Source organism: Haliotis asinina, chromosome 13, assembly GCF_037392515.1.
Source record: "Haliotis asinina isolate JCU_RB_2024 chromosome 13, JCU_Hal_asi_v2, whole genome shotgun sequence".
Taxonomy (NCBI): Eukaryota; Metazoa; Mollusca; class Gastropoda; order Lepetellida; family Haliotidae; genus Haliotis; species Haliotis asinina.
The window spans coordinates 6,706,118-6,733,581 of record NC_090292.1 but is presented as its reverse complement, the minus strand read 5'-3'; the positions used below and the strand labels follow the sequence as shown (position 1 = coordinate 6,733,581).

At 42.3% G+C, this 27,464-nt stretch overlaps 1 protein-coding gene across 2 annotated transcripts in view; it reads left to right on the top strand.

Annotated features, from left to right (window-relative positions):
* The first annotated feature begins 2,270 nt into the window (after positions 1-2,270).
* LOC137260455 (uncharacterized) overlaps positions 2,271-27,464 on the top strand; it is an 85,158-nt gene continuing 59,964 nt past the window's right edge. For both annotated transcript variants that reach the window (XM_067798109.1, XM_067798110.1), the window contains exon 1: positions 2,271-2,563. The gene's annotated coding sequence lies outside the window, so the exon portion shown is untranslated. The remainder of the gene's footprint in view (positions 2,564-27,464) is intronic.

Below are 27,464 nucleotides of genomic sequence, written 5' to 3'. Positions count from 1 at the left end.
CAAATAAATCTATTTACTAGACATATGCCCAGACCAGTCGATAACATCTACATTCATCTTTGATCCTAGCACAAAGCAGAGTCTGCCTCTAATGTGTCCATGCTACTTACCCCAACACTAATTACGGACAGAGGCAGGTGGTCCGTGCACTGGGTGCTGTCACGACTGATAACACAGTAACACAATCCCCCGGCACAGATCTGTTAAACTCTCTCATGTCTCTGTTATCTTCCCTATCCGGCAAGAGATCTCCAAGTTATACACGAATTGTTTCTGCTCCGCTGATCAAGGTAACTGATAATCACTACACTCGTCACTTTGAAGGGCTCGAGCAGGATGGATACCAATAACCACAGACGCATTTCGACTAGCATTTATGGAAACAACACGACACCGGGTGTTCATCATTTATTCGGGGTGGTGGAAGAGTTAGCACTTTACGCCAGAGACTCGATCGGGTTTGATTCCTCACTAGGGTACAACGTGTGACTCCGTCACCTGTCGTAATATTGTTTAGATATTGCATAAATGAGGCGTAAACATCACACATCACTGATTTTAGTGGTCCATTTTGATAATGTTCTCCGTTATTGTACGGAGAATCTAACCACAGTAACATATCTCGGTGCCTTTAGTCTGTAGAAATAGTTCCAGTTAAATGACCATTTCTGTTGTTATTAACCATAGACGTATCCAGATGGTGCACACTCCCGTACAGGGGCGGTGGGATAGCCTTGTGGTTAAACCGTTCGCTTGTCACGCCGAAGACCCGGGTTCGATTCCCCACATGGGTACAGTGTGTGAAGCCCATTTTCTGGTGTCCCCCGCCGGCGTAAAACTAAACTCACTCACTCACTCCCGTACCACCACCACCACCCACCACTCCACCCCCCCCCCCCTTCCCTCTGTCCTGAGAGTTTATTTACTGACCATTGTCCAGTGTGTCAAAATGATGATGCTCGGCGTAAAACTTAAGTCACTCACTTAATTACGCAGACCTAGTGTCTCAGACTAACGCCGGATAAAAAGTCTTGATGCACATCTCAAATAGGCTCTGTCCTGGAGCACATTCTTGAGACACATGAAATTCAGGGAATGGATCTCTACAATGTGCGTCAGGACCGTCCAGGATTTCGCAGACAGAAACAGCCTGGGATGTTGTCCACGTATATTAATTGTCTTCAATCTGAATAATGGGCAGCAAATTTGAAACACCTTCAAACTCCTCGTCCTCACTCATGACTGTCTCTACAATAAACACTTTCCAACCTATCTCAAACGACTTATCTCCCCTTACTCACCTCAGCGGAATCTCAGCTCACCTAGTGACTCTCTCTGGATTCAACGAATATCACTAAAGGGAATTTCGTCTTCTCTTACACTTACAACTATGTATTTCACTTCCCCAAAACCTCAGAAATACAACCACTACAAGTTTGAATCACAGTTTAAGACTCACCTATTTCTGTCTGTATATCAGTACATAAGCATTCTCTATTTGTGTATGTATGTTCCACTTTAATTTATCACTGTATTAGGACAGCTGAGCATCTGTGAGGTGGACATTAGACGCTTGTATTATAAAATGTTTTACAGATTAGGACTGAAATGCAACAGAAAGAGTTCGGGTGATCCTGGCACAGTCAGGCAGGTATAACTCATCATCTAAATATTATTATTACTACTATTATTATGTAATTGAATGGTCACGCGTTTTTGAGAACGGGAGCACTGATAGTTTGTCGAAGGAAGTTAAGAGTTTGATATTCAGGCGAGAGATATGAAGGCAAGACAACACTGGAGTGGTTAGGGTTCTGTAAACACAGATGGAATTTCCGCATAAGACATCCTTTACAAAACCAACTTGAATATCAGTGTGGAATTTTATTATTGTACAACACCACTCGAGATTCCGACGCATAACTTTCGTTCTCGAAATTCGATTGAAAACAATATTCAAAAACAAGCCGTTGTTAAGAGTAGTTTAACGCATCGGAAAATACAACAACATTCAACAGGGATGTCTGAACAAATTACGCGATCTTTATCTGAAAAAAGTATAACAGACAACGCATGCCTTGGGCTTTCTGTCAATCAGACACGACTGGCCCAACGCTGGGGACAATAAAGGACTATTTTATTGAGTCAAATCTCCCCAGGCGAATCGATACTGTGAGCTATTTGAGATATTCGTATTCGTACGCTCTACTTCCTCCGCGCACGGCTCTCACCCTCCATGCAAAGAGTTCCTGCGGTTTGTTGTCGTCTGTCCTCTGTCCAAATCATGTCGTCTGCGCTGCTGACAGCAGACGTGAGTTGATGTAAACACCGCTTCCAGCGCTGTACGTGATATATCGCCACTATTTCTGATCTGCTGGACCTTGTCCATGTTAAATGGGCGTACTGTCTTACAGAAGCTCTGCCAAGTGGGTGGGTGGACAGTAAGCCTTAGTGTTGTGACTGATGAACTTTATCCGTGTAGCATTTCTTCACGAGTAACAGTTTGCGTGGTCACCGGAGCCTGGCGATACTGTCTTCAGAACACCACGCTTTCATATTTTAGGTGAGTATGAGTTTTAATAACGGATGAGGTCCCAGTATATGACATGTAGATATAATTCAAGAGGTTAACATTCTCAAGACTTATGCTGTTGTGGCGTGCTTTAATTACACCTACACCACATTATACTGCACAGACAACATCAAATGAATATCGTGTTGGAAATATTTTTCAAATGTTGCCAGTCGGTCGGGCTAACTGTGCCTAGAAGTTAAACGCCAACAACATAATTCAGCGGCCCGAAATTTGAATGTTGAAAGTAAGCAATAGATCAATAAAAGGTAAACTACCACTATTTGTCATGCAATAATATTTTGTATTGTTAAAAATGACCCCGCATGGAACTGTTGAGATTTACTCACCCGACTGGGTTTTTAACAGCCACATGCTAGCGGACCAGTGGCTATTTCACATACTGCATATACACCCGACTTATACTCTCATCTCTTAGGGGAACAATATGGTATCCCAATATAGTTTATATTTTTTATGAAAAATCAATTCATCTTAAACGTTATGCATAGTCTGGTCAGATTTCAAGTCACTAATATTCTTGCTGGAATATGTCTTTAATTGCAACGTATCGAGTTGAAATTACTTATCCGACATGCCTCTCTGTGTTCCTACATGACCTGAGGCAACAGACATAAAACCCATCCACATCTATGACACATACATGTACTGCTCACAAATCATAGATTTATTTTGGACGTTCAGTACACAACAGAATGCAAGCTGTCAATCCGTCAACACAATAAATTCCTGTATATCATGGCGTTCTCTTTATACCGCGACACAAAGCCCGCATTGTGCGATATTGTAGAATAGGGTTATTACATGGTCGAGGCCGAACTTCAAGGCTTGATTGACATGCACGCATTACAACGGGGCATTATGTCAGTTTCTCATGATTTTGTTGTCACAGCGACGCTTTTTGGACCGGTGACTTTAGTTTTACTCCACACTAGCAATGTGGCGGTTATCTGTACATATTCGAATCTAGACCAGACAATCCAGTGATCGAAAGCATGAGCATCGATCTACGTTAATGGGATGCAATGACAAGCGTCAGATTCCGTTAGTCGCCTCAAATACGACAAGCATGGATTAGTGAAGACCAGCTGAAAGCCGGATCTTCACGGGTCAATTAGGCTAATACGGTGTATGTTTTATTTGTTTTGTCGTTAAATGTGATAGTCGGTGATGAGTTCCAGATATTTTGTTGCGTTTAAGAAATGTGACACAGAGACGTGCATGCATTCATGTGTATGCTTGAACTACTGTCACGTTTTAGTTTTTATTAAGCTAGTCCACTGTGACTATGAGGCAAACTAGATCAGTCCACAGTCTGTCCATACAACGGACAATCAAAATGTAAATAGTGTTTTTGTTTTACTGTTGCTTAACGCGGCATTCAGTATTATTCAGATCATATGATGGTGGTCTGTCCGGGCCAGACAATTCAGTGAGTGAGAGTATAGGCAAGTCCCTGGATTGGACCACTGCGTTATTACCTCCGCACACATTGTAACCATGTGGGGAATTGAACCCGGATGTTCGACGTAACGAGCCAACACTTTTACCACGGGTAAAGGACGGGTGTCGGGGTAGCCTAGTGGTTAAAGCGTTTGCCCGTTACGCCGAAGACCCGGGCTGATCCCCACATGGTTACAATGTGTGAAGGACATTTCCGGTGTCCACTGCCGGTATATTCCTGTAACAGTGCTGAAAGCGGAGTAAAACTGAAATTCACTGTAGTGAACTCATTCACTAGACATGAAGTCATCTGTTTTAACATCAGTCTGTATTTTAATACAATGTATACAATTTCAAATGTTGCTCAGAACAAGGAGCAATTCAGAGATGGGGCGAGCTAGACTGGAGTTGGATTCAGGTGTAATATTCTCTCCAGTATCCTAGACACAACATCATCATCTGTAACAGCTGAGATTGACTGCTGAAGACATCGCCGACAACTGACATGACGTGCATGCATAACAAGCTGTGACAACCTGGATGTACATATCCCCTGACTGACAGCCAACTGGCATGAGAATGTACACACTGATGTGTGTCATCACATCGCTGTCGGCATCGTCGCACGTGCTGTTGCTGGGAATGTGACACCTGCATCCCCGGTAGCAGCTGAAGTGGTCCAGGTGTCTGTGGGTTTGGTCTTATAGTTTATCTCACAGTCCCTTAGCAATGCATTTCCCAGCCTCCCAGCCAAATCTGTGATGCAACATCCCTAGATGAAGGAAGTGGTGGCTGAGTGTTATATTTGACTACTTTCTAAATGGTATTGTGTCTTGAAAGCAAACTAGACTGAATCTCCCTCCCCACTAGGCACAATTTCGATAATGAACCGATTTATTTGTTGTCAAGACCGTCTTCTTTTTTAAAGAGTGTGCCTAGGTCCTATCTGCTGATGAGGAGGTGGCCGATGTTTCGCTCAGTCTAAGTGCTCCTTGGTGTAGAACACTAACACATTTCTGACCATGTGCAGTTTGATTCTGAAGTAGGTAATGGATGAATCCTGAGAATTTGTTTATCTCGGAATCATATTATACAGTGAGAACAGCCTGGCTCTCACAACCTGAACCATGCATTTATCCAGGCTAATGTCCCGAGTTCCATTCCAAACATAAGAAAAATGCGTGAGACCCAGTGTTGGTGTCATCCGCAGTGATGTTGCTGGAATGTTGTTATAGCGGCTTAAAACTAGACCCATTCACTCCTCCGTCAGCGCGGAGTGCCGACGCAAGCCCCATACCGTTCTTTTAAATAACACCAAGCATCGTCACATCCGCTAAAACGAGGTTCACAAACACAGCCCATACTAAGAAATACTTGACCTCCCCCGCCCATTCTCTCTCCCCAGCATTCTTCAGTGTCATGTGTAGGTACTCACGAACCCAAATCACTATCATCCATCGGCTCCCCTGCCATGCTCCGGAAGTAAGAAATTGAGTTTTTTTCACAACCGGAGACATCCAAGGGAGATAACTATGCCCTTTACTTCAGTAATTCCAACGGTCGCCGCTAATGAGCGCCCTCAGAGAGGGTTCTCCGCTAGGTGACGCAGGTCCTTATTACGTGTCTTTGAAGTTAACAACCTCTTCCTCTGACAAAGGCAACAGATTGGCAGTGACACGCATTTATTGTCGTTAACCGCCACGTATCAAGTCGAGAAGACCTCCAATATTTCCTCCAGCTCGCAAACAAACAGAGCACTTACCACCCTTTGTTATCTGGCCAGAAATTGGAGGACATTTTCGATTACAGATTTTGGAAAATATCCCCCCGGCGACATGTCGCGTTAGGAATGTCATTTATGAACAAAGGTTTGGTGATTTATGACTCTTAGGTACCTCCGTACATCAAAGAGACGGGGAAATGGAAACTGACGCGACCTCCCGATCCGCGTTTTGTCTAATGGCCGGCATCGCTCTGTCCGGTGAACGTTACCGCAGTCACTTCTGAGTCGTCTCACGTTCATTGCTCAGTGAGGACTACCCGGCTGACTTTATGGTAAGACAGACGCTTACTCTCCTGAAGGGGTCGCTGTCGGTACAGGTACTACTGACATGTACCCAGTTACGTTTATGTGTACAAAAATGTTTCATTAACAAAGTCTTAACTGCAGAAACGTACCCTGTACCCCACACGGCGGACAACTCCAAACAATCCCCAAACCGAAATCGCGCGTATAGTGTGTACAGCGAAATAGTGTGTATGTTTGTTTCTTATAATCCAACGCAACACTATGACAGCTCCGATCAAGATCATCCATCCGTTAAAGGTTTCGTCACGCCGAAGATCCGAGTTTAATTCCCCACATGGGTATAATGTGTCAAATCCATTTCTGGTGTACCCGCCGTGATATTGCTGAAATATTGCTAAACGTTGCGCAAGACCAAACTCAATCACGTTTGTATCGTCCTTCGATTTAACACACCAAATTTGATCTTGACACTGCGGGCCACCTTGTGGTGCAGTAGATTTTGCACAGTGTCCAACGTATGTGGCATCATCAATTACATGACTCGCAATGGCATGACGTCAAAAGCATGATGACGTCTTCAAACCTAGTGGCAGTACCGTGTTCCGAGATGCTAAGTTTTATTGGGAAACGATAAATATAAATAAGGCTGATATTTTTTTTAATGATAAATAGAGTCTAATGTCGTTGATAAAAGTGAAAATACCCTCAACAATCTTTGTAACTTTACCCGCTCATGTTGATATAATCGATATTAGTAGACACTTTGGTGAGATTTTTCGAACCACTGACCCATGGCTCTCCGGACAGATTTATATTGACTTGACCACCGGCGTGACCTGTGCACATGTAATACACGTCCACAGCGTCGCAAGGTCACCTGCAACGCCATGCGGTGTCAAATGTCAACATAATTTGTGGTGCAACATTTTAGTTATTTCGTTGTAAGTTTCCCAAACAAAAACCCTTTGTGAAAAGGTCACGTTTTAAAGGTCACCAATAGGAAGCTATTACGGACGAGAACAGGGCAATTTTCCTTTCACTTTTGGAGCCATAGGTTTTTGTAAAGTGAGCTAACTGACTCAGTTTGATCACGTGACACGGGAAGTGTGTATTTTAAATTGTTATATTTGTCTAGACGAGACAAACAGCCTGTAATCGTCGTCGCCCGGCCTTCGGTGTTGTGGCAGACAACGGCGGCCTGTTGGTTTGTACCGCTGACATCCGTTGTGTGAAGTTTCACTGCCGTACCCAAACACGAGTGAGTGGGTTGGGGAGGTTTTTTCTTATTTTCTTTTTTTTTTGTTTTTGTCAAGACTTTGGCAATATCATGCTAGGGACAACATGAATGAGTTTTATACATTGTACCCGTGGGGGAATAGAACCCAGCCCATCGGCGTGACGACCGAACGCTTTAACCACAAGGTTTCCCCACCACCACCCAGTTGACGAATTCTGTTTCATACCCGGATTTTACCCGACCTTCATCCGTCAAGATGTTTGACACTAGTGGCCAACGCTGCGTACCTTCAAGGTTCCCTTACAAGAAACAAAAGTCTCTCGGACATATTGCAAGACAACAGAGAACTGTTTGTTAAAATCACATGGTATACACATGAAATACATAAACAGGTCACAAGTTAAATACATAAACAGGTCACAAGTTAAATACATAAACAGGTCACAAGTTAAATACATAAACAGGTCACAAGTTAAATACATAAACAGGTCACAAGTTAAATACATAAACAGGTCACAAGTTGTTGGATGGTAACACGGGACCTCGAACGACACAGTCAGACACTTATCATTGACAGTTTCTGCCACAAACCATGCTACTCATTGACGGCGGAGGTAGTCTTGTGGTTTGAGCGTTCACTGGTTACGCTCAACTTCCGGGTTCGATTCTGAACATGGCACTTAGCGCGAAACCAATTTCGGTTGTGTCGTAAACTTGCTAGTGTGTTGCTAAACGTGGCGTAACCTTCACACACTCACACGCTATGATCAAATATATGGCATAAGACCTCTTAAGGGGTCCTCTACGGGTTGGCTGATGTTACAGGTCTTTGTTTTCATATCATGTGAGCATTGTTTGCAGTGTGACTGGAACCGTGGTTGCCTTGTTTTAGCGATAGCATAAATTATCGATGATAATGTAAAAAGCCATTTTGATTGCAGCAAGGGGCTGTGACTCTCAAAGATGGTCACATAGGCGGTTGTTGTCACTCAGATGCTCTCGTGTGCTACAATTCATTGTGTGAATTACCTCCCTTTGATAGCCAGAATCCTGTGATCACGGTTCGAGTCCCTGCTCGCCGTTCAGCAAAGTGATCAACGTCGGGGATCTAACTCACTTCGGTATTTTCCCCGACGTTAAGCTGACAGGCAGTTATTACTGAAATACTGATCAAACCGACGTTCAACAAAACTCATTCACTCACTTCACTCTGACTTTCTTTTTATTATAAATCGAGAATAAAGCTGAGAGGGCGAAGAGAACAGATCAAGACGAGCTGAAGCCACCAGACCGAGAATAACAGTGTCATTAATTGTCTTTTACCCACAAACTGTCAAATAATGGATAAAAACATTCTTATCACATTATTCCGATCAGAACATATATATCCAGTAAAGTCCAAACCATACAATACCCACTCTCGACATCACTATTCCGTATTCAACGTTTACACCATTTCAAAGCGATGAAACGCCCGCCTTTTGTATTCAAAGTCGACCTGTTCGTCACATTTCATGCCTTCTGTCGCCATTGAATTCGTTTATAACCGAAAGGTCGTGCCCTCTGTGCCAGATATCATCTTATATGCTGTCTGGCTAACCAAACGTTCGTCGGGTTTCAGAAAGAGACACTACTTTTTTTTAAATAGTTCCCGCAAGGATGACTTACCATCGACAAAGGGTTCGCTTCTCAAATGGCATTCCCATAAGAGATCACGTTTCCGGTAGCCGTATGTCGGCCTGACTCCCATTGTCGTAAAATGACGTTGGTAGAATGTCGTGATGATTTCTATCGCTTGTTACTTTTATCTAAGTAATGTGGTACGAGTCACTCTCTGACACTGGATTCCTGAGTTAATATCTCCATTGATGGCGGGTTGTTAATGAATGCATGATACCAATCGTATGCCTTTTGTCATCGATATACATGACTGACAGCTTTGACGGTGAAATATGTACTGCGTTGCGTGATAAGCGTTAAAGTGACTTAAATACTGCTTTGATGTTGATGATATCCGTTGTAATATAGAAGGCTGTAATAATTATTGTGCGGTAGACTATTAACTGTTGTGCAAGCGAAACATTTAGTGTTGCGCAGGTGGGATCTTGACACTGTGTGTGGTATAATACGGCCTAGAAATGGCCATGGTTTTAAGGCTCAAAATTTTTCATTTTTTTCTCTTTGAAGCGATGTAAAATTAGGAATATGAAATATTTTTTGTGAAATTCATGTGGATTAAACACGCCCTAATTATAAAGCAATAAGTAAAGCAAACACGCATCAAAACAATTTCCAATATTGGGGCAGTGGAGTCGTCTCTTGGTAAAAGCGTTCTCCCGTCACTCCGAAGAGCCGGCTTATAGTTCCCGCACGGTGTGTTCCGCCGTGATCGTGTCCGTGGTTGGTATTTGGAGCTCCGCCTGGGATCTTCTCCAGCCGTAGTCTTATTTTGTGAAATGTGATTGACTTATTGTCATCTAAAAGACAGCCACTGTCGTCTAATTGGCTTCTCTCCACCGCCCAGAGCTGTGTACAGTCTGAGTGGGGTATCTATGTTAAGCAGCGGCTTTGTAGGATAGAAAGACTGGGGACTGGGGACCTAAGTGTCTACAAGTATAATGGCGATACAGACATATACACATGTACATGTAACGAGATAGGACCACCTAGCGTTGTTGTATATGTACATGTCCAGATAGACCACCTAGCGTTGTTGTATATGTACATGTCCAGATGGACCACTTAGCATTGTTGTACAAGTACATGTTCAGATGGACCACCTAGCATTGTTGTACAAGTACATGTTCAGATGGACCACCTATCATTGTTGTATATGTACATGTCCAGATGGACCACCTAGCATTGTTGTATAAGTACATGTCCAGATGGACCACCTAGCGTTGTTGTATACGTACATGTCCAGATGGACCACCTAGCGTTGTTGTATATGTACATGTCCAGATGAACCACCTAGCGTTGTTGTATATGTACATGTTCAGATGGACCACCTAGCGTTGTTGTATAAGTAAATGTCCAGATGGACCACCTAGCGTTGTTGTATATGTACATGTCCAGATGGACCACCTAGCATTGTTGTATAAGTACATGTCCAGATGGACCACCTAGCGTTGTTGTATATGTACATGTCCAGATGGACCACCTAGCGTTGTTGTATATGTACATGTCCAGATGAACCACCTAGCGTTGTTGTATATGTACATGTCCAGATGGACCACCTAGCATTGTTGTATATGTACATGTCCAGATGGACCACCTAGCATTGTTGTACAAGTACATGTTCAGATGGACCACCTAGCATTGTTGTACAAGTACATGTCCAGATGGACCACCTAGCATTGTTGTACAAGTACATGTCCAGATGGACCACCTATCGTTGTTGTATAAGTACATGTTCAGATGGACCACCTAGCATTGTTGTACAAGTACATGTCCAGATGGACCACCTATCATTGTTGTATAAGTACATGTCCAGATGGACCACCTAGCATTGTTGTATAAGTACATGTCCAGATGGACCACCTAGCATTGTTGTACAAGTACATGTCCAGATGGACCACCTATCGTTGTTGTACAAGTAGATGTTCAGATGGACCACCTAGCATTGTTGTATATGTACATGTCCAGATGGACCACCTAGCATTGTTGTATAAGTACATGTCGAGATGGACCACCTAGCATTGCTGTACAAGTACATGTCCAGATGGACCACCTATCGTTGTTGTACAAGTACATGTCCAGATGGACCACCTAGCATTGTTGTATATGTACATGTCCAGATGGACCACCTAGCATTGTTGTATAAGTAAATGTTCAGATGGACCACCTAGCATTGTTGTACAAGTACATGTCCAGATGGACCACCTAGCATTGTTGTACAAGTACATGTCCAGATGGACCACCTATCGTTGTTGTATAAGTACATGTTCAGATGGACCACCTAGCATTGTTGTATAAGTACATGTTCAGATGGACCACCTAGCATTGTTGTATATGTACATGTCCAGATGGACCACCTAGCATTGTTGTATAAGTACATGTCCAGATGGACCACCTAGCATTGTTGTATAAGTACATGTCCAGATGAACCACCTAGCATTGTTGTACAAGTACATGTCCAGATGGACCACCTATCGTTGTTGTACAAGTAGATGTTCAGATGGACCACCTAGCATTGTTGTATATGTACATGTCCAGATGGACCACCTAGCATTGTTGTATAAGTACATGTCCAGATGGACCACCTAGCATTGCTGTACAAGTACATGTCCAGATGGACCACCTATCGTTGTTGTACAAGTACATGTCCAGATGGACCACCTAGCATTGTTGTACAAGTACATGTCCAGATGGACCACCTAGCATTGTTGTACAAGTACATGTCCAGATGGACCACCTATCGTTGTTGTACAAGTAGATGTTCAGATGGCCCACCTAGCATTGTTGTATATGTACATGTCCAGATGGACCACCTAGCATTGTTGTATAAGTACATGTCCAGATGGACCACCTAGCATTGCTGTACAAGTACATGTCCAGATGGACCACCTATCGTTGTTGTACAAGTACATGTCCAGATGGACCACCTAGCATTGTTGTACAAGTACATGTCCAGATGGACCACCTAGCATTGTTGTATAAGTACATGATCAGAAGGACCACCTAGCATTGGTGTATATGTACATGTCCAGATGGACCACCTAGCATTGTTGTATATGTACATGTACCGAGAAGGGACCACCTCGTGTTCTTGTATATGTACGTGTCCAGATGGATCAAATCACACAAGTACCTGTCCAGAAGGACTACCCAGGGTTGTTGAATATGCGCATGTCCAGACGAAGGACCACCTAGCGTTGTCGTATATGTACATGTCCAGAAGAAGGACCACCTAGGGCTGTTGTATATACATGCCCAGTGGGTGTTTACCCATATATAGACTGCTGGTGTGTTTACATACACATATATACAGGCCGTCGATGTGTGCACATGAAGTGTTTAACAAACTAGCATCACAGACTGCCGCGAAAAGCAGTGTGACCGAAGTCGAGCTTCTGTTTGCTGTAGGCTATTGTACTCGACATGTCTGCAACAGCGCCATTTTGTTGTAAATGTATTCAGTTCAGCGTTAGTGAACTATAAAAGCCTCCTGGACCATGAATATGTTTATACGATGAAAGGCCTTGTTGTTGGGTACATAATTACTTACCCAGAGGCTTAGGAGCTCTGTATATGTTAGGATGGGTGGTTGATACACTTCGAGTGTTGAAAATGTACATGTAAAATTGAACGTATTTCCAACATAGCCGATGTTAAAACTTTTTCAGATAACGATCGTTTACCGCTTTACCCAGAATATGATGCATGTTTTCATTGAATCATTACGAATGTTTACCTCTGGAGTCTCGAAGTACAAAGTTCCTACGTATTTCTTCTTCAACGTTCATTCGTCGGTTATATCGAACCTTGAATAACTTGAATTATACCCCTACATGTTCGGCATGGGACATAATCTAATCTAAGGAGCATAAGTCTGCATAGTAAATTTGTAGTAGACAACCTCATACTATGTCTGTGACAGTGGCGTAAAATATGATTCACACTGTTCAAGGTCGAGTTGTTCTCACTTGTTCTTTCTCAAGAATAAGGTAATGTTAAGTTTGTCCTAGATGGTTGAGTGTGTTGCTCCAGAGAGTTGGGGTGTCTTCCCTGCAGTACATATGGTTGCACCTAATTCGTAAGATATCTCTTTTCATCCAGCAGTTAATGGGTATTCGGTAGGTGGAGACATGTGAAGCTTCTAACGTCGTGAGTTATACCACATCTTGAGTGGTATAATTCCCAGGGAGCTGAGAATGAAACGTGGGGATAATAAAAATAGTTTTACTCTGTAATGAGTGAGTGAGGTTTTAGGTTTATATAGGTATGTGTAGGTTTATGTAGCTTTTAGCTATATTCCAGCAATATCACGACGGGGGATTCCAGAAATTGGTTTCACACATTGTACCAATGGGGGAATCGAATAGGAGTCTTAGACGTAACGACCAAACGCCTTCTGCCACCCCACCCAACCCGTAGCGCTATAAAACATACCCAGGGTGTCTAACACATTACAAAAAAGCGTATTATATTTATCTTGCTTTCAGGCCGACTGGAGATACATTTTGAACACATAATGTGGCATATCAATACACATGATGTGTGAAGTATGTCGAATCCGCCCAACGGTTCGCTCCGCACGTATCTCCTAAAGTTGAGAAAAGACTTTCCCTGGACCGGTTTCAACAAGTATAACGGTCCTGAAGACATATGTTTCAAAGGTCTAGTTTACGACAACGCCGACTTTACGACAATAGGCCTTGAGGTTTATGGCGTGTAATCTCGGATTCACGACCTGACCTTCTTGGCGAAACTTCAGTTCGTGCTTGACAAAATTTTCGAAAGTTCAAAGGGGGGCGTTTTGGATTCTTTACAAAGTAAACGTACTTAAACATGCCTTAGGATATTATTTTCAAGAATAGCGGCTGGTTTGAGAAGTTGTGCATTGTCTGTACAAGGGAATGGAAAGGCATGTGGACAACATTATATTTCAGTATTAAGGGGGCGGTGATGTAGCCTAGTGGTTTAAGCGCTCGCTCGTGACAACGAAGACCCAGGTTCGATTCCCCACTTGAAAATAATGTGTGAAGCCCATTTCATATGTTTTTACATCTTTTAGCAATATTTCAATATTCGCTTGGCACGTCCAAAACTTCGGGTTCGAGTCTGCACATTGGTATGACCATTTCTGAGACAAACCGCCGTGATATTGCTGGAATATTGCTAAGAACGACATAACGCCAAACTCACTCACTCACTCAAACCGTCATCTGGCTTCAAGAGTGTCAGCAAATCTCAGCCCCACATGGCTGCCAAGTGTTTCAAGGTATAAACAGAATCCGTATAAACCCTTCGGTAAACATAATCAACCCCAAGTGGGCCCCAGTGTTGATTCAGCCAGATGAACTGCTATCGACACCTGTCAACAGGACAGCTAAGACCGACTAGCATAACGCCTGGTCCCTGAAAACGCATAGTTTCGATGGACTCAACTCCATTTACAACATCGGGGTTCAAATGTTATGGGAGATTCGCAGGCTAAAGAAAATCTTCTCATGAGTTATTAAGGGGTCATTGCATTACAAGTAGAGCTCAACAGGAGGGAAAGTATGGTTCGGGCAGTGTGATACAACTCAACTGACAACACGATAATCTTTTTGTTTTGTATAAATTCGACGATGCGCGATCTAGATCCTTCATATTTATATTACCTAAAAGTATTTTGGTTTTGTGGGTGGGTTTTGTTCTTGGATTGATGTAAGTTGTTTTGTCCAGAACGTTTCGGAACCATTGTCTTATTGCATAGATGGATGCACGTGGAGGCAATCAGTGGTTTGTCTGGTCGACGTTCTGTTGCTTACAGACCACCCATGTAACATGAAATTTTGCTGACTACAGCGTTTTACAACAAACGACTGAGCATAATATGTGCTGATGTTTTTTGTTCTTAATGCTTACCAGAAACTTCATTGTATGTTTTGCAGCCTATCCAATATGAAGAACCACTTTCACTAGCAGCAGCGAACTAACGCATCTTGTCTTTCCGAAATGACACATATACCACTCTTTGATCTTCAGACAGTGAGTTAAGATATTGATCAGTTGATCCAAAGAAAAAAGCGTGGATAATGACTGCGCAGATTCTTGTTACTAAGGTTACGGAACTGTCGAGGCAATATGGTACGTTTTTCAAATGTCACTTTCGCAATACGTTTTAAAGAGAAAAGACGAAGAGGATGGTAGATCGGGAGAGTAAGAATGATTAAAAGGGTAGTTAGGTAGCCGAGTGGTTTAAGCGTTTACTCGCCAAGCCAAACACCCGGGTTCGACTCCCATACGGGTATACTATGTGAATCCATTTTCTTCATGCCTCATTCAAATGTTTGATTTTTATTTTTTGTTTTGTCACTCTGCCGGAATCTCTTTAATTTGCCTCCATGGGCGTCTGAGCTAGTCGGGACGGTGGTGATAGCCCAGTGGTTAAAGCGTTCGCTCGTCACACCGAAGGCCCGGTTTTGATTCCCCACATATGTGCGGTGTGTGAAGCCCATTCGTTGTGTCTCTCGCATGATTTTGCTTGAATGTTGCTAAAAGCGGCGTAAAACTAAACTCGCTCACTCACAGAAGATGGGGTTTCGTAATGAGTAAATAGTAGGAACATACCGACGTTGCTAATGATATTCAAAACACCATATTGCTAAAAGCGCAGCAAAACAATACTCACTCACTCGCTCACTCAAAACTAGTCTTCAATATTTTAAGCCGTGTAAGACTAACGCTTAGTCTTTCAACACGTATAGTTTAGCTGGAAACAAAATATTTTCCATTAAATTGGAAAGGGCTCCAGTAAAATAGGAGGCTCAAGAAACCTTAGACTTGTTTTGTGGTGTCACAGATTTGTTGAGTGCAACCTTGGCAGCAAGATCGGCCATTGTGTTACCAGAAATGCCTACGTGACTGGGTAACCAACAAAAGACGATGTCGTATTGGCCTGTAGCAACATTAGCCTGCATATTAGTAATAAGTGAAAAGGGATATGGTTAACATTTTGTTGACAAGAATGGATGATCCGCCAGTGGTCCTATCACCCGGAGGTGAAAAAAATGATGTGCATTAAAATGACGATGGACAAATGTATCTGACCTTTTTAAATATGTCTCTTGGAGACAGATCGCTGAAGGTGTAAAATCTTGGACTAATAACTGTAATTCCTGTAAATTAGTCCTCAATCCTCTGCAGTTCTTCTGAACAATATCATTGGAATCTTTTAGGGGGATTTATTGGGGGTCTACCCATGTGCCCTAGAATGGACGTTTTCAGATACGCCCCTGTCTCCGTGAGACCCATATTTATTGAACATTTGAATATTATTTTGTGACCCTTTAGGAGGTCTGCCACTTTGTTGTTTTGAAGCATCAGGCTTTGGCTTCGGTTTACTTCCAACGGTTTGCTGACAGTCAGCTGTCGATTGAGATTTTGAGTGTGGCTGAGATGATGATGAATTGTGATCAGAAGACGACTTTGAGGTACTAGGGAGTGATTCCTCAGTCTGCGATGATATAGCAGCGGACAAAAGCTGTGGAGAGTCGCAATTTACCCAAGTCAAGGTAGTTTGGTAGCCTGTGGATGATCTTGTTATTTTAGAGCTAGACTCAGATGATGTTTTTGCTACTGTAGCATAACTTTCTGGAAGAACAGATCTCTTTAGCATTTTTGTGCCTCAGAAAAAGAGATATTTTGAGTAAACTTTATTCTGTTTATCTCCATTGGCTCTTTCCAAATAGGACACTGTTTAGAATATGAGGAATGGTCGCCTGAGCAGTTGGTGCATTTTTAAAAATCACTGTCACAATCTTACTATACTTACAGACGTGGTTAGGTGGTGGGGAAAATCATACAGTTGGGGTACTGTGAAACCGACTGGGGCTGTATTAACGAGCTGTGTTTTCCGATAAACTTGAGGTGTTGTTTTAACCCGGCCATGTCATTTCTACCGTGTTGGTACTGGTTAAGTGTACATTCTTGCTTGATTTCCCCCAACCGTCGACGGCTTTACAGTGGGGATAACACAGGTCGCTGACATGAGTGTACCAGGCATGAATGGCCAGTATGTGCAGCTAGGAACAGGCTGTTGTTTAGTCTCACAGCCCCTGAATCACATTATTTTCACTACTGCCAAACTCTCTCTGCAGTGCTAATCTCTTGTCTCCCTGGGGCTCCTTTCCAGTTAATATGGGTTATAGTTTGTTACTCTCAAAATTATATATCTAGAGACTAAGCATTAGTCTAGCTGTTAGTGTTTGTTTGAAGGAACACCTTAATAGTGAACACTGCCGTGAACACCGACACACGTGGCAGGTTCCCAACGATATGAATTTCTACGCATCAAGAAGCACCAGATAACACGTGCAATATAAACATTTACTCGTGTTATTACACCCGCGTTCGTATCTTGGATACAAATAAACTGCACAGCGAAGGCAATTTAGGAAAATATATGGTTGTTTAGTTTTGACTTCGTTTTCAAAACAAAATACTGTTATATACACTCATGAGGTTATAGACCCAGGAACAGTAACATGAACGAGGACGTATCGACCTACTTAGTTTGTAAAACAAATAGCTTATGATCTCAAACTGACCTGTGACGATCTGGGGCTCGTTTCACGAAGCAACCTTCACTAAGTTTAACCTTAACTCCCATTCTTTAACATTGCATTAGCTTGCCATTGTAACTTACGATCAACTGAGTGTTTTGCGATTTTATGATGTCATTTGTGTACTTTTTACATTTTTGTGACGTCATTTCGTATATGACGTCACAATCAAATGACATCACTAAGCTTCCGGCTATTGAGACTGGGCCTACTTTCACAAAACACTAATTCGATCGTAAGTCACTAAGGTAACCTTTATGCAATATTAAAGAATGGGAGTTACGGTTAACCTTAGTAAAGGTTACTTCATGAAAGGAGCCCCTGGTTAGTTGCATTTTGTGTCCGAAGTTACTATTTTTAAAATGCTGTTTTCAAACTGAAAAAGTTGGTGGATGTAATATCAACCTCGTTTCGTATTATTTCAAATATATGAGCATTCGTCGCTGAAAGTTTTACCGACTTTCGTAGATGTAGTTTCACATCAAAAGACACTGAGTTGACTTAAGTTTTCCACACTGTCACAGTTATAAGTCGCCACAACAAAGCCGTGTAGGTTATCTCGCGAGGTGCTTTTGAATTACTAACATACTGTGTTAAGAATAAACCGGACACGATCGCTCATAGACGGGCATGACGCCATGCTTTCTACTCCGTGAAAGTAGTCCCTAAAATATGCATATGACCTATCTAATTTGCATATGACCTATCTAATTTGCATCAATATCCGTATATGACCCAACGGATACCGAATATATCCGTTGGCTCTATAATGTCGAGAATACTATCCATTCTATGATCAACTATATAATCACAACCAGGACTATTTTTGAATCCAACTTTGGAATGTGTCTACTGACATCTTCTGTAGATAGCAATAAGGTGACTAGAAGGTACGTATCAGCTTGTGAATTGATGTTATGAGCGTCTGAGATCCCCCACCATGCCGGAAGTGACATCTTGAACAAGCGAGGATTCGGTTAAAATTGGTCTTCAGTACCCCATACTTTTCGTAAGTGGCGATTAAAATAATCAGGTGGTCAAGCTCGCTGGCTTGGTTGATCTATGTCATCTTATCTTAAATGCGTAAATCGATGCTCAGGGTATCAATCACGGGATTAATTGGTCGAGACTCGATCATTTACGGACCTCCGTTAGTTCGCTGGAATATTGTGCGAATATACGTCCGGTAACAAATAATCAAACAAACAAATATACAAAGCAATATTCCGCAAACACGCCATGATCAAACCACATACACGCGATGCTATTTGGCGTTCCCTGCCGTGGTATTACTGAAATATTGGTAAAATCGGCTTAAAACCTAACTCCCTCACTCACTCGCTCGCTCACTCACTCACTCGCTCACTCACTCGCGTTAGAGTGGAAAGTGAGATATGCATCTCTATCGTAGTATATAAGATTACACTGATTAATGGATCAGTAAGCATTCAAATTAAATTCTCTACTCCCTGGGGAATATACAATCGAAAGTAGCGGAAATTCGTGCAACTAATCATCCGTACGTCGAAGGTAATGAGTCAAAACCAGCAGAACGCCGGCAGTTTCGAAGTCAATATTGAACCTTCTCATGAATAATCGATGACAAATTCTACTTCTCTGTTTAAGAAATACCTCAGATCGTACTATTATCATACAGGCCTGATAACCCGCCCGCTGCACAAGTCAGTGAATTATCGATTTTTATACTCTCTGAAATTAATCATTGATCCCAAGTCAAGACACCATGTTTACCAAACCTGTCCGTAAAACGAAATAACTCGGCTCCAAACCCGACTGATGGAATCCTCTTTTAATCGCTCCTAAACCCAATCACGTGACCTGACGCCTCGTCAATCCTTCCCAACTGACATGTTATTTCAGAATGAATCAACGTGCCATCAAAATTCCTTTCCCACCAAGAAACCCTACCTCTCAGATACCGAGATAAACTCATAAATCTACCCGTTTAACGTGTTTTGTTTACAAGGACATCAACTGGCGACTTCGAGGGCAGTGGTAATATATTATCGCCCCGCAATGAGACGGTCAGGTTTCGCAACAGGATGAGTTAACCGGGTGGATCGTGTAATTTGGGGACAATTTATGGCATGTTTGCTTTCCGTCGGAACAAACACCACACGCGTGATTTATTTTCTAAGATTGTTTCTCTATCCCTTGGTAAAACTACTCTGCCTGGCAAGCCTTTGTTGATTGTATTATTGTCGGTTTTTATTTCTGCGACCGCGGATGACTTCGTGTTTGAGACAATACTTATCTTGCACGTGTCACCATTGCGTGTGTCATGTTAGTTTGTTTCAGGAAGGAAAACGCCGCCGGTCAGGGTAGGTTGATGGGTACACTTTGGATAGAGATGGCCTATCCCATGACTTCGTATATTCAGTTTTGGTATTTATTTGGTAATATTTACTTACATCTTGATAAATACCCGAGATACCGCTAATATCTGTGGTAAGGTATTGTGCGATTTCAATTCTCGTTCAAGATTTTTGCACCCATGCACCTGAATGCTTGTATGCGCAGATGTGTGCGCGTAGGCCACAGTTTCACTGCTTAAATATTGTTATGAAGACGACTGACAAGTGAAAAAAGAAAATGTTTTAGATTTTTTTAAATTGAAGTATATCAATGTTTGAGGCTTGTAAATAACATACAAAACTCTTTTCGAAATATTTGCGTTGTTTGTTTGAAATTAATAAGCAAAACAACACAAGTGACTACTTTTTTTCATGCATCAATTTATGTTCCAGGTGCATGTTTTTCGTTGCCCCGATCACCTCGTTCCCTCGTGGCGTGTGATTGACTGAGTAATCTGATTTGTGCCATAACACCACCCCATATATGCTATGTTCGACCCCAGTTAGTTTTTAATACAGATAGAGTGTCAGAAGCAGAACGATTTCCGATAAACCCTAACTTACACTGCCATATTAAATATCTATCATGAGGGTACCAGTGAAGGTCCGAGTTAGAGTATTGATCTTCAGTAACCCATGCTTGTTGTAAGAGGCGACTAAAGGGAATGGCTGGTCCGGCTCGCTTACTTGGTTGAGACATGCTATCAGTTCCCATTTGCGCAGATCGATGCTCCTGCTCTTGATCACTGGATTGTCTGGTCCAAACTCGCTTATTTACCAACCGCCTCCATATAGCAAAAATAATGCTGAGTGCGGCGTAAAACTAAACTCACTCGTATCATCTCCCAGAAATAACAGAGACGACGACGATGATGATGATGATGCTGATGTTGTTGATGATGATGATGATGATGATGATGAGCGAAAAAATTATATGTACTGTTATGGTGAAAATGTCTACAGTATTCGTTAATGCTCTCAAAGTTCACGAGAAATGAGTTAACAGTGTTTCGAACCCAGGCAAATCTCTTGTCGCAATGTGTGTGTACACAAACGATCAAGCCGGATAAACCCGCCGACAATATTTGATAACATGCATTCATTTAAATTACAAATACACTTTATCAAGACAAATCAACCTCTCTAAATGCATGGCTGAACTCGTATTAAATCTTATCAAATTTCAGAACTACCCAAATCGACGGGAACATCGGCATAAAATACACGAAAGAAATGACAGCGTGTTTTTTTATTGAAAAAGACCAGGACAGCAGTGTTGCGTGTTTTGGACATAACTAATAATTGCCAGTCTGATTACTGGGATCCCTCGCGACGATTCCTTATCATAATAATTCTCATATCGATGATATCATCAAGAATTATTTCCTTTTTATTGCGGCCCGGGAATCAACAAGCAAAGAATGTCGAGTGTCTTGACTACATTGAAGAACAGTGATCTTCGACCAGAGGGGCTTGAGACACGAGGTTAAGCCGTCTCGGGGCGCTGATTGGACAAAAGCTTACAAAGATGGCGGCCGTGGCGTGCACCGGGCTAATATTATGAAGTGTTTTGAATAAATACTATTCAGCCCGGCTAATAAAGAGAGGGAGTTATGACAGAAAGCGTGCATTGAGGTAGAGGTCGGCCGAGGTCGAAGATAAAATGTAAAACTCGAAAAGATTTACTTTGTAGCCCTGTAGCCTTTTGAATTCGGAACAGTCACGGATTGGAGAACAGGTCGCGTTTTGTGAACAGTGTGGCGTTGCGTGATTAGGTGAATATATTTGACATAAAAGAACAGTGCAAAAATTGAGATTGGAAATTTGAAAAGAAGCATAGAAAGAACTCGATTTCCTTTTTCACTTTGTTGTAACAAATGTTGCAAGTCGTAATTACTTCTGTGAAACATAGCTTGTCGGTGCTAGGAGAAAGTGACTGTCCATCTTCCTCTCTGAAAGCCATGATATTTCATGGTTCGCTTTGATGATCAACAAGTGGTGAAGTTATTCGTCATCGGCAAACAGTCATTATTTGTCCCAATCTGAATAAATGAATAATGTTTTTGAACCGACTGTCTGAGTTTAGCAATATCACGCTGGTTACCATCAGAAATGTTGCTTGGCTTCACACTTACAGCCATGTGAGGAATCGAACCAAGGTTTTGACCCGTCGGGCGAACTCTTCAACCGTTGGGTTTCCACGTAATCCCATTAGGGTCCCCAGCCCCTCACTCACTCTCTCTCCCTTCTCTCCCCAACCACCCACACAGACACCCACCCCCTTCTCCCCGTGGAAACTAGCATCGTTCAACGGGAGCTGTGGAGCATGGTTAAAGCGACCTCGTGTTGATGAAGACCCGGGTTGAATTCCCCACGTTTAATCTCTGAATATATGTAATTTTTATTGAAATAAATAAACCCATTTAAACTGAAAAGGAATCCCAGGAAGACCAGAGAACCTAGACAAAACTAGGTCTACTTCATTTAGGGAACATCATTGCAGGGAATGCTTGGCAGTAGGGAAAATAAAATAGACTAGGGTACAATGTGTGAATTTCTGGTGTTCCGGGCGTGATAATACCCTGGAATGTTATTTAAAGCGGGGTAAATTAATACTAACTCACTCAGAATTCTGGATTCTTCTGCAATGAAGAGATTCTCTGGTGTCGTTTGTATAAGACAATTTGTGGAAAGAATTCCGAAATTGTATGCTGACTTTCATCCAAAAGCATGTGAGAACGAACTTTGTTTCACCGGGTCTCGTCGACAAAAAGTAGACTGCATTTTATCCTGGACAATAAAGGGAAAAAAGGTTCGAAAAAAATGAAAATTTATAAAAGTAAGGCTGAACAGGTTGAGGGCAAAGGGACTACAGATATGTACCCCAGATACGTTTCTGTAAACAGTAATGAAATTCATCTAATACAAGTGTATGAGAGTTTCAAAAACAACCTCCAAAACAACACACTGCGGAATGGACTCGTCCAAGGGTACGTTTCGGTACCCGATTTCGACTATGGTACTTTTAAACATAGAGAAACGTATCTTGGGCACACATCTGTAGTACCCGTGCTAGCAACGCCCCCTTCAGTAAGAGTAAGCGCGCGTGTGTGTGTGTTTGTGCGTGTGTGTTCTGTTTAAAAAACTTGTTTGACAAAAAACAAACAGAGTTTCGTTTCTTTTGCTGGCAGTGTATTTGATGACAGTGACACGTTTACAATCGTTGACTGAATATTCATACGGGAACTGGTGCTAGTACATGTTTGTGAAATGCTCTTCTGCCGAAGAAGTCACAAAAGTGTCATGTCTACTATCTTTGGTGATACACGTGTCTACACCAGCTGTTGTCCGAACGGCGGGGCCAGCCCAACATGAGGTCAGATGTCGGACAATGGAGGTAATGTCGTCCCGGTCATCCCTGAATACTGTTCCAGACAGCGTGTTTCCATGACGTGTAATTTACTGCAGGGCCAAATGTCCAGTTAATCAGCGGGCACTGTTCCATTCGTTCCCAAGACAAAGCGTCCAACAATGGACAGGGCCGATGATGGAGGTCGGAGCGGAGACCATTCGCTCTTTACAGAAGGGTCATTGTCGGCTGGCCAGGGTCTGTCTGGGAAGATGAGCAGGAGCGGGAGAGGGCGGGTTGTCAGTTCCTGGCGGTCGTTAGGGGGTAATTAGACTGATGGACGATGTTGATTAGGCTTGGAACAGACGGTCAGAGGGGTGGGGAGGGGTATGTGAGGTCGAGGCCAGGGAATGGTCTGTGTTTGATGGGGGTGGATGCTGGGTTAAAGACCACTGGTGGGGAATGCTTCATGTCAGGATTGGAGCCTGGGTAAGAGAAGTCTGGTTTATGTGAACAGCGGAGAGTAAACGGGGCGTTGATGTGGATATGGGTGTCAGTGGAGTTGTTTGTTGTTGTGGTTGCCGTAGGCCAGAGAAATATGGCTGATGTTGGTTTGAGAGGAAATGGGGCGTTGATGTGGGTGTAGATGTCGGTGGGGTGGCTTGTTGTTGTGGTTGCCGTAGTCCACAGAAATATGGATGGTATTGGCTGGAGAGTAAATGAGGCGTTCATGTGGAAGTCGGTGTCAGTGCTGTGAGTGCTGTTCGTGTCAGAGATAGAAAGTATGGGACGGAGGCCAGGGGAAACGTATGTGTTTTTGTGAGGCTTGAAAATATGGCGGTGTTGTGGATTGTTAAAGGTCACTGGTCAACGTCTGAAATCTACGTGAAGTAAGTCATTCACTTGGGAGCGTCGGGTAGCCTAGTGATCACAGCGTTCGCTCGTCACGCCGAATGTCTGTTTTCGATTCCCATTAAACTATCACTTACTCATTCACTCCATGTGCGGACACACCTGGAATACATGTGCAGTCAAAATAGGTGTCAGACAGAACGCTTAATCGTGGGAACGTTATCTTTGGCTGGAAGTGTACAGACAAAATATACATGCCCTTGACCGTTATAGCATGGTGTTCTTGAATACGTAGGTCTTCTTTGGTAATGTGTAGCTCCAAACTGAGCATCAATATTGCCACCATATAATTAAACCAGTACAGCTGGTAGTGAATCCATTATTCTGAAATATTCAGAAATTTATATTTGAACACCTGCTTTATCAACTCAGAGCCATTTATTAATTGACACAAATTTTATTATCTCCCGGTTCCATTGTCCGCGTCACAATGGTCTAATTGACCGTTGTCAACAAGTCACGTGTGACCATTGTCACGCCTTCACTGACTCGCGGCTCTCGCTTGACCGATCGTTTTCACTCCAAGTGGTTCGTGTGTTTCGCGCAGGCGGTTTTGTCCTGTCACTTTTTCATTCATTAGACAGAAGCTCAGTCAGTTTTATTCCCTGCTGGCTAAGGCTGACCACTAGCTGACCAGTCAATGTCCGTGTTTGTTTGACCGAAACTTCGGACATTAGCTAATCTGTTTGAACATCCTTTCTCGCCTTTCACTGGTCGACCTTGACGGATAGGCTTGGTTGACCCCCTGCAAACAGAGATTTAAAGATGATTTAATTTAATTAAAATTACAAATCAGGTCACAAAGGTCATTGCGTTGTAGGCTTTGAACACATTGGCTCGTATGCACAAATGATCACAAAGCTTGATTGTATTATAAAGGAAATCTTTGATGGACAAATGTGATTATCACATCGTGTCTCGCTTTGTTAAGGCATCTCTGGTTTCACTAATTAAAAGTGATCCCCAGATATGAGTCATATCGGATGATGTAAATTAATTAGTCTCCTCTCAATTTTAATTAAGATTAATTTTACCCAATTAGGGTGAAATTAAAATTCAGTCTGCTTTTATTCAAATTTAGCGAGATTTACATCAATTAGGTTAGAATTTTACATGTCCTGAGACAAGTCATTAGAATTCAATCTAGACTTGGCTGGCAAAACCTGAAGAAGACAGATTGGGTAATAATTACAAATTCTTCAAGTCCTATTTCAGAATTGGACGTGTGAAGAAATTTAACTTGTGTCACCTTGAATATCGAGGTCGCTTCCATTGTCTGGAACAAAGGCGACAAAGTCCTCTGCATTATCACGGAGAGTCTCTGCTACACGCTGAGGCAACTGTACTATTCTCATTTAAATCCCAATCCCGATGATGGCAGTAGGTGCAGTAAATTAAGTACCCGGACCAACCCAAGGTGTCTGTCACAAAGACATGCAGAGCCAAGTTAATTATTCAAGATAATAGCAACACATGCATGATTTTCTTGCTTACAACAGAAAGACTGTCGACATGTGGTTGGAATATTCATATGTGTGACATCAAACAAAACAAGATGTTTCATTTGTCTGTGAAGAGATTCTTGTGTATCACGAGTATAATAATCATCATCATAATCGCAGTCGTCACCTTCATCATCAACAAACTGTCCGATATCTCAAAGTGTTGTATTCATAGGCGGATCCCACCCCATCCCCTTGTGTGCTGAAAGTATATTACAATGCCGTTGAAACTCTTGCGAAAACGTGTATTTCTAATGCCGATATTTTCCGGTATATATGGTGTTATACATGGATATCACGGCACTTTGATTATTTGTACAATATTCAAACAGTAAAACCATCGAAAACTATCGAAAATTACGAATATTTGATTTACTTAGCAAATTCCACTTTCGTTAGATGATAGAATGCAATTTCAACCTCTCCGCCCGAGTCTGATATTAATATTTATATCCCCCTCGTTATTTTTTTCCATCTTTCTGTTTTTCCCACTCCTTGATGTGGAATCATCCGACTTCATTAGGATGCAACAGTACTCTGTTTGAAGCTGGCGGGCAGCCTTTGTGGTCAAGTAAAAACACACTTCTACCTCAAATTACCTCACACGTAACTGACAGGCAAGACGTTTTGACGTCAAATTCCCAGTTGTTGTTCGTTTTTGTCAAAGACAGGTTTCACACAGAGCAACGACTGCGATGTAATATACGAGTGATCAGTTTACCTTGTGAGATATTACTCCGCGCCAAAATAGTCCCCATTACGTCCACGATTTCCGTCTCAGAATTGCGGAATAAACCAGGAATTGATGAGAAATGGAGACAAATGTGCTTATTAATGAGTCGTTAGCCTACAACGACAATCACATCCATTATTGTTGGGTGTATATTTTGAGCTTTATTGTCTACACCTGCACCATTTTATGAAGTCCAAATGATCCATTACATACTTTTGATCAGTAAATTGGGTAGGAGGTAGCGCAACAACACATCTGAAGCAGTTGTATTGGATAAGGTATTACAAGCAATGGGACTGCCGATACTCCCTGGCTGTCGTTAAGGACGAAGGTGCGAGAATGTTTGCACCCAAGGTCACGTGAATCCCGTATTTGCACGTATACATAGCTGTACAGGTTTATGGATGATTACTGAAAGTCTATTCTTACTTCAAATCCCCAAAGATCATTGACGCGTACGGAGGTGCATAAATGTGAGATAATGAATGAAGTGGTGATACGCATGTCCTTGAGAAAGTAGGTCCAAAAAGTTACCGTGGATTCAATGTAGAAATAATGTAGATTAACCACGTAGAATAATGCCAGTACAACCTGGATTACCGCCGAACAACCTAGAATATAGCCAGTACAACCTGGATTACCGCCGAACAACACAGAATATCGCAAATACAACCTGGATTACCGCCGAACAACACAGAATAACGCCTAGACAACTTAACGGCTACACGACCGTAGAATAACGCCTGCACAAGCAAGAATAATGGCTAGACAACCGTAGAATAAGGGCCAGGCAATATAGATTACCGCCGAACAACTTAGAATATCGCCAAAACAACCTGGATTACCGCCAAACAACATAGAATAACGCCTAGACAACTTAACGGCTAGACGATCGTAGAATAACGCCTGCACAAGCAAGAATAATGGCTAGGCAACCGTAGAATAAGGGCCAGGCAATATAGATTACCGCCGAACAACTTAGAATATCGCCAAAACAACCTGGATTACCGCCAAACA